The sequence below is a fragment of the Lactuca virosa genome, chromosome 5 (genome assembly GCF_052849685.1).
Source record: "Lactuca virosa cultivar CGN04683 chromosome 5, Lactuca_virosa_CGN04683_v6, whole genome shotgun sequence".
Classification (NCBI taxonomy): Eukaryota; Viridiplantae; Streptophyta; class Magnoliopsida; order Asterales; family Asteraceae; genus Lactuca; species Lactuca virosa.
Genome location: NC_136430.1, coordinates 137,563,055 through 137,574,800, shown reverse-complemented (window position 1 = coordinate 137,574,800; position 11,746 = coordinate 137,563,055). Strand labels below are relative to the sequence as shown.

The 11,746-nt window shown below is 33.4% G+C and overlaps 1 long non-coding RNA gene across 1 annotated transcript; it reads right to left on the bottom strand.

The window, feature by feature from the left end:
* Positions 1–1,314: 1,314 nt before the first annotated feature.
* On the bottom strand, positions 1,315–2,982 carry LOC145117168 (uncharacterized). The gene is made up of 4 exons (XR_013712532.1): positions 2,764–2,982; positions 2,164–2,378; positions 1,523–2,066; positions 1,315–1,446 (listed from the first exon to the last, which is right to left on the bottom strand). It is a non-coding gene; the product is annotated as an uncharacterized LOC145117168 (long non-coding RNA).
* Between the last annotated feature and the right edge of the window lie 8,764 nt (positions 2,983–11,746).

Sequence of the window (11,746 nt, the reverse complement as noted above, 5' to 3'; positions counted from 1 at the left end):
ATAAAAATATTTTTTTATTAAAATAGGAAGATTTATAAATTCGTAAGAATTATTTTTGAAATAGAAATATATATGTATTTATATATATATATATATATATATATATATATATATATATATATATATATATATATATATATATATATATATATATATATATATATATACTACTACTACTACTACTATATAATACATAAATAATTATGGGTCCTATAAATTTTAAGACCAAAGTCTTAAAAACAAGGAGATTAATTTATAACCATTAGATCTAATATGAATGGTCTAGATTGTGGAGATAGTAGGCGTGTTTTCTTTATTTTTTATATATTGTTTTTAATTGTCATGATATTTTACTGATTTGTTTTTCCATTTGTCTCTATTTTGTATATTTTAAATGCATGGATGAATGTGTGATATATATATATCTATACTACTACTACTACTATATAATACATAAATAATTATGGGTCCTATAAATTTTAAGACCAAAGTCTTAAAAACAAGGAGATTAATTTATAACCATTAGATCTAATATGAATGGTCTAGATTGTGGAGATAGTAGGCGTGTTTTCTTTATTTTTTATATATTGTTTTTAATTGTCATGATATTTTACTGATTTGTTCTTCCATTTGTCTCTATTTTGTATATTTTAAATGCATGGATGAATGTCTGAAGATGGAAATCATATTGTTTAATTTTACGTCGTCAATGTGTCTTTGTGAATGTTGATCTAATCCATATCTGATTGTTCTTATATATGTATAAAGTTTCAAGCCAGATTATTATGTATGTATTTTGCATTTGATTGAAGAAAAAATCGATGTTTTCTTCATAAGATTATGAGCAAAATGATTACGATCTATGTTTAACTTGTATCGGTGTTGAGGAAAAAATTCACTTGTATAGTTTAAAAACTCTCTAGAGTTTAGAGATATAGCAAATATTGTAGAGATAAGAAACGAAGAGTCTTATATGGAGTTTTTGACCTTATAGGTGTTTTTGAAAAACTTATTTATCTAGGTATACTTTTAAACATATTACCATATAGGGTTATTTAATATTTTATATTATTTTTTAAAACAGGCATACGTGCATAGACCACAAAGTAAAGTTTTATATGCACTCTAAAGTCTAAACCTTCACTGTAACCAATTCTTTATTTATTTAATATAATAATTTTTTTTAGCTTTTCTTTGCTTTTACTGTTTATTAATTGTTTTTTACAAACATCATTATATTTAACAAATCTTCTTATAAAAACCAAGAAATAATTTTTAAAGTTTAAACCAACCAACAATTTTTTAAATTTAAACCAACAAACATCATATTAAACTAAAAAAAATTCATAAGTAAAATATTTTTAGTACAAACCCAACAATCGTTTGTTACAAAAGACAAAAGAAAATAAGAAACATTCCAAATAACTTTGATTCGATAACCACTATCTGTAAAAAAATAAATAAAAAATAAGATATAAAGTTATACGAATGAACCAAAAAAATATTGAATGTCTTAATTTACCTTGGTTTAGACGGACGTTTTCTTCGATTGTGATCACTTTGCTTACTAATTCCACAATGGTTTGCTTTTCTTCCATCTTTAATGTCCATTCCATTTCGAAGTCTTGTTGAACGGGACGACCTTTTTTATTCCGTAAGAGCTCTAAATTTGGAAGCAATTTTTTAAACAATGATTGTGCCCAATACGCTTTATGAGTAAGTGGGGAAAATTCAGAAGCCCAAGTATCACAATATTTTACAATTGAATAACATTTATCAACATATTGCCAACTATTCAAAGAAAGTGTGGCACATGCACTTAAGACATGAGAACAAGGATATTTAAACACTTCCCACTTATCACATGTGCAAGTTTTTTGCTCCAAATTAACTACTTGCATATTTCTTCCTCTTTGAGTTATCAACTCAAATATACCTTTCTCTCGATTAAAAGATCTCAAGGAATGTGCACTTGCTTTTTACATCAAAGCTACTTGTTTGACAAGAACATGAGGGGTATATGCATCTCCATTAGCTCGTGAACTATTTCCTAAAGGGCGTCTCACCTCAAAGTAATGCACCAATTTATAAAAAGTAAGTTAGACACAAGCCGTGATTGGTAAAAAACAGGCACCTTTAAGGACATTATTAAAAATCTCTTACAAATTTGTTGTGAGCAATCTATATCTCCTCCCACCATCATGTGCAAGTGCACATTTCTTCCTCTTTGAGCTATCAACTCAAATATATCTTTCTTCTAACACATCATTTGCACCAACTTCATTATCAATTGCTATTGCATTGCTTGCAACAACAACTTAAGAGATTGAGTGGAAATCCTCATTGTGAAAAATGTCTAACATGACATTAGCATCCATCTACAATCAAATACATTAAAAAAAACAGAATTTGAAAAGTGTGATTGGACATATTGAAATCAGAAATCAAACAGCATCCTATCAAACAAACCAACCCTAACAAACATAAATCGATTTCACAAATATACAAATCAAAAATCGAATTTCAAACGAATCTAAACTAAAATCGAAGCAATTATAGCCTAAAAAACACTTGATTGAAGCAATTACAGCCTAAAAATTGAATTTCACAAAATGTAATCAAACAGGAATCGATTTTACAAATATAGAAATCAAAAATCAAATTTCAAATGAATCTAAACTAAAAATCGAAGCAATTACACCCTAACAAACACGTAACTGAAGCAATTACAGCCTAAAATCGAAGTTCTAATTCAAAACGTACCTGGAAGGCCGAAGTCGCTGATTACGTCGCTGGGGTCGCCATCGGAGTCGCCGGCAGTGGTGTGTCGGAGATGATGCTCTTGCCGCCGAAGTCGCTAAAATCGATTGATTATCGGAGTCTTGCAGTCGTTGACGATGGAAGAAGACGAAGGGTAAGAATCGGTTTCAGTAAGAAGTAAATTAGCGCACGGTTGTTTTTTTTTATTATTAAATTGCTAAATAACCCTAGATGGTAAATAAGTTTAAAAGTATACTATTAGCTAAATACGTTTTTTAAAAACACTATATCGTCAAAAACTCGTCTTATCTGCCTTTTTTTTTTGGCATACCAGCTTTATGCATGCCTATAAAATCTCTATCTCTCTGACATAAGATACCCTAATGTTGCGATAGTTTTTCCATCTAATCAATTTCAATTTTATTTTCTAATATATATTTGTGTCCTACGATTATATTGTGTTAATAATAATTTGCAAAACTTATATTCAGCACAATAATATTTAGAAACTAAACATAGGTGACTTCTGAAACTAATAAAAAATATATTAATTAATTCAATTATAACAACATATGTTATTGTTATTTATATTTAATAAAATTTCGTATATTAGATTTTTATTATTAAAAATGATTATCATATTAAGTAAATCTTATATTTTAAAAGTTATAATGCTTTGGTTGGAATTTTTTATAAGTAATATAGACTTATATGATATATGACCTATATAAAATAAGATACTAGCCATTATTTTATAATTGTTTAAAATTTATAATAATCACTATTTTTAAAAAAAGAAGGATTTAATTATATATTTTTACTTTTATGTAGTCATATAAAAAGTCTAACTATTTATTTTTTTAACGGTCGTTATTTTAGAAGTTGCATGATTTATTTATGCAATTTAGTTATCTCTATTTCATAAAAGAGATATACATATGATTGTATTAAATTTTTTTATTTAATAATACAAAAAAAAAACATATTTTGCTTATAAAATGTCCCTACTTAGTTTTTTCTTAATAAATACATACGAAATCTACATATTAAAATATATAAACTGTATATAATTTTTTGTTTTTTATATATATATTTTTTCTGTTGCTATGTTCTAATAAAATTACCGAGTTCAAAAAAAGATAATCAAATATAATTTTTATACAAACATTTTTTTTTTGAAATCAACAACCTACATTGTTATCATAGTTAGGGAAAATGACTTTTGAGGGTAATTAACTTTTGCGTTTGTACTCTTTTGGTCCCTTTCCTTTTTTTGTATTCAATATACCATCGAACTTGTTGTTTGCGTTCACCATAACCCTTTTGACCGGCTTTTGACCTGTGATAGCCGGTCAAAGGGTTATGGTGAACACAAACAACAAGTTCGATGATATATTGAGTACAAAAAAAAGGAAAGAGACCAAATGAGAACGAACTCAACAGTTGGTTACCCTTCTGAGTCATTTTCCCTGAAAAGTTAAATGAAATTAAAGTTGCAAAATTATCAAAGACTGCAACCTTCTTTGGCTATAACGTATATGAAGAGCGTTTCAAAGGGGTAACCTCGTTAAAACATGGTCTATGCTATGCTTACTGTAGTTAGCTGTCAACACTTCTCTACAAAAGGATATGACTGTGTATGAGAGGTATATTTATCAGCATAAACGTTTACCTCTAAGGTATATTATGGTGATGTGTCTACAAAAGCAACATGATATTGTATATATTGATGTTGTATCTTATCCCATGAATTCGATCTTAAAACTAATTAAAATAAAAAATCACAACACTTGTGATTCCACTCGTTTGTAGACTTGTCTAGAATCCATGATACGCTAAATCATTTGATTGGAAATGTAAATGTAGTCATGAAATGCATCTGCTTAGTCAAGATTCCCCTAATAAGTATTCAAGTGCATTACAAAGTTGTACATGTATGAATAATGTTCTTTCGTGGGTTATGTTTTGAAGAGAAGCAAGAATGAATCTCATAAAGTCATTAATATCAGTAGGAGATGACGTGAGATTTGTTGTAAATGAGTAAAAGGAAAATTAATCAGGAGGGTAACCAACTGTTGCATTTGTTCTCATTTGGTCCCTTTCCTTTTTTTTGTACTCAATATATCATCGAACTTGTTATTTGTGTTCACCATAACCCTTTGACCGGCTATCACAGGTCAAAAGCTGGTCAAAAGGGTTATGGTGAATACAAACAACAAGTTCGATGGTATATTGAATACAAAAAAAAGGAAAGGGACCAAATGAGTACAAACACAAAAGTTAATTACCCTCAAGAGTCATTTTCCCTCGTAGTTAATACCGGAAATGACAAAAAGGTGTTGCATGTAGGTTTGAACAGAATCTCTTGCTTTTCAACATATTTTGTTAATCATATTATTTTAAATTTCTTTAAATTTAAAATTTACATGACTTTTATTTTCGCATGTATATATTTAATGTACATTTATCATTGTTATAATGAATAATATCAATTTAAAAGATAATGAGCCAAAATATTTAAACAGTTGTAAATAAATTGTGTTATCATATTTAAATAGATAGCGTTTTAAAATATAAAAGCGTTCCAAAGATTTTAATCGATCATAAGTTTAACCTAACTTAACAACATGTTTTTTTAACTCTAAATTTCTAACACACTTTTATTTGTAAAGGAAAATGACTCTGGAGGGTAACTAACTGTTGATTTTGTTTTTATTTGGTCTCTTTCCTTTTTTTGTACTCAATATGTAACATCCCAATTTTCAAGGACAAAAATTTCATTTTTAATTAAGTAATTTATAAAATAGTTAACCAAAACATTGCCGTTGTTACATCAATTCATAAAAACCATAATATCGCATCTCAAAACCAATTCACCAAAAGTAATGAAAATCAGAGTACAATCCCAGAAAGCTCCATGCGGAATCATGTGTGTGTGTGATGCGCTGCTACACCGCCGGCTCCTTCCCCTTGAATGAAGAGGTTGTTGGATTAGGTGTCTAAGCCCATAACTATAATTGGTATGTACTTGAATTGATAGCAGCACAGTCCTTTTGGGTTGCCCTCAACCTAGCAACTGGACAAGGAAATTATGAAAGGAGAGATATTAATTTATAAGATTAATAAATTAATATATATATATATATATATATATATATATATATATATATATAAATGATTTATTAATATGTTAAAAGAGTAATATATTAATTAGAAATCATTATGTTTAATTAATAGTTAGCCAGAAATTAATCAGAATTAATTTTGGGGTTAAAAGAATTAATTATAAAGTGCAGGAACTAGTTTGCAATTAACTAATAGTTGAGTGGAAGGTTCCAGAACCCCCTTGGAAGGAGGTGGACGAAATTCTTAGGGGAAACCATAGAGATTTCGTCCAAGGGGTCCAAATAAGGCCTTTGGATCTTGCTTAGGCCCTAAGCAAAGGATAACTAGGGTTTTCCCTAAACCCTAGATCCCTCAGCTATTTAAGGAGCCTCCTGGCTCACATTTGAGGTCACTGATTTCTTTGGAAGAAACCCTAAGGCAGAAATTGCATACTCTCTCCATCCTCTCTCCTACTACTTTCCTTCTTGCTAGTTCTTGGGTGTGATTCCATTAGAGGCATTACATTTGTGGTGCTAAGCTTCCAAGAAGATCAAGATCAAGATCAAGAGGATTATCAATTGTTTGCTATAACAATTGAAAGGTATGTAACTCCTAAACCCTAGTTTGTTAATTTCGAAATTAGCCTCTCTCCTCTAGGGTTCTTGTTTTGCAATTCAAAGTTGTATGTTCAATAGTTAAAGATAGATCCAAAGTAGGTTGCATGTGAACTTAGGAATTGTTTTCTAGTTTATTTGTTTTACCTAAAACCCATCAGTGGTATCAGAGACATTGTTTGTTTTAAATTGAATTGCTATAATTGTTGAATTGCAAATTAGGGTTTATAGCTATTAAACCCTAAAGGCCAAATTTTCGATTTCTAGGGTTTTGGATAAAAGGGTTTTTTCGAAAACCCTAGCCTCCAAAGAACCCTAATCGAAATTAGGGTTAGGGTTTTGAAAACCCTAGCCTCCTTCCTTGTAAATTTCGAAATTGCTAGAAGTTTTAGGGTTTCTTGTTTTGGATAATTGTTACTTAATTAGATTAATTGGATAATTATCCTTACCCTATTTTTCGAAATTTAGAGGGATAAGGATTAGGATTAAATTAATTGATTAATTTAATTAGATAATCCTTACAAGATTTAATAATTTGATTAATAGTTAATTAAAAGATAAATATTAAATCTAGTTAATTGGTTTATTTAAATTTAAATTTAATAGTTTGAATTTCGAAATTTATATAAACCCTTGAAGTTTTAAAAGGTTTTAAAACACACCCTATATATGTATTATGATTAAAAGTTTAATATTATATATGTATAAGAATATGGTCAGTCAAATTGCTAGTATGCCTCATTCACGAAGCTAATCTATAAGGGGGGTATAAGGAAACTGCCTATAAAATGGTAGTTGAATGGGTGTCCACTCTCACCCACCGCTTCCTTGATTAGTGGAGGGTCGTTAGCAGAACGGATTTGATAGGAAAACTACTTCTCATTAAAAGTATAATGACATTAAAGAAAGTACTAGAACATTATTTTTAAAATCCCAACTCTAGTTACTTTAGGAAAAATGTGAAAAGTATGCTAATCCATGAAATTGCACATTATGCTTTATTGGTCGTTAGTGGAGCGTGTGTGGTTAACCAGCACACTAAAGGGCACTAATAAAGAGTAGTAATGGGTATCTCATAATTGTCATTTTGATGGAGCGTGTGTGGTTTACCAGCACATCAATAGTTAATGATAAAGACAATGAGGTTACCAAGCACATTTGCATGGTTATTCACATCTTGTTTGTGATCCTCGGCATCCCAGTCACAAATAGAAGAGCATAATCTGAGATTAAAACATGCCATTGAATAGTTTCGATGTATCTCAAAAGAATTAGGAATTTCACTTCGTTTGTTTCGTCTAATGGTGGAATTGGTGAATCGTCATTCACCTACCTTTATGAAATTTACACTTGGATCTCGGCATCCCATTTCTAAGTTGTGAATCTTCATAGTTGGATCCTAACCTTGATATTTTATCTTTGGGTTATTATATTGAGGTATCTTGAAATCTAACTAAAACTTTCTTTCTTTTCAGATGTCTACTCCTGGAAGCACTTCTGCTTCATCCTCCTCCAACCAGAACTTCTCTTTGCTCAATATCTGCTCCAAAGTCGTTATGGATGGCTTAAACTATAACGATTGGATGCGCAACATCAAGATGGCTCTTCATTTTGAGAACAAAGAATATGTTCTTGAAAAAGGAGCTCAAAGAGCTTGATGAGTCTGAAGCTACTCCTGAAGATCTTGCTGCCTACAAGAAACATTATGACGATGCTACCAAAGTGGCGTGCATCATGGTGGCAACCATGTCCCCAGAACTGCAGAGGTACTATGAGGACTACTGGCCTTTTGAGATGAACAAGGACCTTATGGAAAAGTACCATAAGCGAGCTCGTCAAGAAAAGTTTGAAGTAGTCAAGTCACTCATGGCTTGCAAGATGAAAGAAGGGGAATCGGTTGTGTCACATGTGCAAAGAATACAACGCTACATAGAGCGTTTGGTCAAGCTCAACATTCACTTTGATGAGGAATTAGCCATTGACATGGTCTTGAACTCATTACCTGATTGTTATGGTCAGTTTATTCTAACTTACCATTTGAACAATACTGAGCAGACCTTGGCCCAATTGCACAACTTGTTGCAGACAGTTGAGGCAGGAATGAAGGGTAAAAGTATACCCTCCACGCCTACAAGTGCCCCTGTGTTGGCTATTGGACAGGGAAAGGGGAAAAAGAGGAAAGGTCCTCCCAAGAAAAACTGGAAGAGCAAGGCTCAAGCTGGGTCGTCTAGTAATGGCCCAAAGGCTAAGCCCAATGGTTCCACTCCCCATGTTTCTGATCCAAAAGAGGCTGTTTGCTTTTACTGCAATCAAAAGGGGCATTGGAAGAGATCTTGCCCACAATATCTGCAAGATATCAAGGATGGCAAAGTGAAGCCATCTTCGGCAGGTATTTACACTATTTTTGCTAATAACTCGTTATCTTCTCGTTCATGGGTCCTTGATACAGGATGTGGTTTTCATATCTATTCTGATTTGCAGGGACTAAAGGAAAGTGAGGAGATAGAGCGAGGAAGGATAAACTTGATCATGGGAAACAGAAAGTCTTCACCAGTGACCAAGATCGGAGTTTATCAGCTTCTGCTTAGCAATGATGTTAGATTAGATTTGATAAATTGTTGCTATTCGTCTGAGATGACGAGAAACATTATTTCATTTCATGCATTGTTCAGACAAGGTTTCAAATATTCTTTTAATGATTTGAATGGTTCAATTTCTGTTTATAAGAATGGTGTTTTTATGTTTGAAGCTTTACCTTGTGATGGTGTGTATGAAACAGTGACTTGTGTTGATAGCTTAGGAAATAGTGTACTTAATATTGACTTGTCTAATAGTGTAGACAAGGCATGCTTGTGGCATTGTCGTCTTGGACACATTAACAAGAAACGCATAGCCCAACTCCAAAAGGATGGAGTGTTGGAATCATTTGACCTAAAATCAGATGATATGTGTGAATCTTGTCTTTTGGGAAAGATGACAAAATCACCATTCACAGGGTCTTGTGAAAGAGGTGAAGGTCTGTTGGATCTCATACACACAGATGTGTGTGGGCCCTTCAGATCAACTACAAGAGATGCTAATCGATTCTATGTGAATTTCACTGACGATTATAGCAGATATGGATATATCTACTTGATCAAGCATACGTCAGAAACTTTTGAAAAGTTCAAAGAGTTTAAGCATGAAGTCGAAAATCAATTGGGCAGAAAGATAAAGATACTTAGATCCGATAGAGGCGGGGGAGTATCTTAGTATCGAGTTTAACGACTATCTGAAAGAATGTGGGATAGTCTCACAATTGACTCCTCCTAGGACACCACAGTTAAATGGTGTAGCTGAGAGGCGTAATCGAACCTTGTTAGACATGGTTAGTTCTATGATGAGTTGGACTTCGCTTCCCATTCACTTCTGGGGGTATGCCTTAGAGACAGCCGCCCACATCCTCAATCTTGTCCCTACATAGAAGGTTGCCAAAACACCTCACGAAATGTGGACAGGGAAAGTTCCCTCGTTAGCACATATTAAAGTCTGGGGTTGTGAAGCTTTTGTAAGACGAGAGACTCACGACAAGCTAGCAGCTAAAAGTGAGAAATGCGTTTTCATTGGTTACCCAAAGCAGTCTTTTGGATATTTGTTCTACAGGCCTAGTGAGAACGTGGTCTTTGTAGCACGAAGAGGAGTCTTTCTTGAAAGAGAGCTCATATTCAAAGAGGACAGTGGGAGCACTATTGACCTTGAAGAAATTCAAGAGTCAGCCAATGAAGGAACCTTAGGTGACACTAGCACTCAACCAGAGGAAACAGTTCCTGTTGAACCAATCGATAACTCATTACCTCTTAGAAGATCCACTAGGGTGAGTGTGCCACCTGAGTTGTATGGTTTTCATATTACTTCAGATGGTGACACATTCATAAGTGACAAAACACTGGTAAACTTAGATGAACCAGTTACTTATAAGGAAGCAATGGTAGGCCCAGAGGCTTCCAAGTGGAAAGAGGCAATGGACAGCGAGATTAAGTCCATGTATGACAACCAAGTTTGGAATTTGGTTGATAGTGCACCAGGTCGTAAGACAGTTGGGTGCAAATGGATCTTCAAGAAGAAGACAGACATGGATGGAAATGTGCATACATTCAAGGCTCGACTGGTTGCAAAAGGTTTCACTCAAACCCTAGGGGTTGACTATGATGAGACCTTCTCGCCAGTGGCTAAGATTAAATCTATTAGGATATTGCTCGCCATAGCTGCCTTTCATGATTATGAAATCTGGCAGATGGATGTCAAAACTGTTTTCCTTAATGGGAAGTTGGCTGAAGATGTTTACATGAGTCAGCCAGAGGGTTTTGTTGATGCAAAGTTCCCCAATAGAGTGTGCAAGCTTGAGAAATCCATTTATGGATTGAAACAAGCATCTCGCAGTTGGAATCTTTGCTTCCATGAGAAAGTCAAAGAGTTTGGTTTCTCTAGAAGTGAAGATGAGTTCTGTGTGTATATCAAGGCTAGTGGGAGTATAGTAACTTTTCTGGTGTTGTATGTCGATGACATATTACTCATTGGTAACGACGTTCCAACCTTGAAAGAAGTTAAGTCTTGGCTTGGAAAGTGTTTTGCCATGAAAGACATTGGAGAAGCTGCCTATATTCTTGGGATTAGAATATTGAGAGATAGAAAGAAGAGACTAATTGGACTTAGTCAGAGCACATACTTGGATAAGGTACTAAAGAGGTTTAGTATGGAAAATTCCAAGAAGGGAGAGCTACCTATCCAGAGCAATACCAAATTGAGTAAGACTCAATGCCCGAGTACAGATGTTGAAATAGATGACATGAGTCGTGTACCTTATGCTTCTGCTGTCGGATCGATCATGTACGCTATGACATGTACTCGCCCTGATGTGGCATTTGCTTTGAGCATGGTCAGTCGCTATCAGGGAAACCCAGGTAGAGCTCATTGGATAGCAGTTAAGAATATACTCAAGTATTTGCGAAGGACAAAGGACTGGGTCCTTGTGCTTGGTGGCAGTGATACTTTGAGAGTAGATGGTTACAGTGATGCCAGCTTTCAGACGGATAGAGATAACTTCCGTTCTCAGTCGGGCTGGGTGTTTTTACTGAATGGAGGAGCAGTTACTTGGAAGAGTTCCAAGCAAAATACAGTGGCTGATTCTACTTGTGAATCAGAGTACATAGCAGCAAGTGAAGCGTCGAAAGAAGCAGCTTGGTTGAGGAACTTCATCGGGGATCTCGGAGTTGTTCCAACCATCCAGG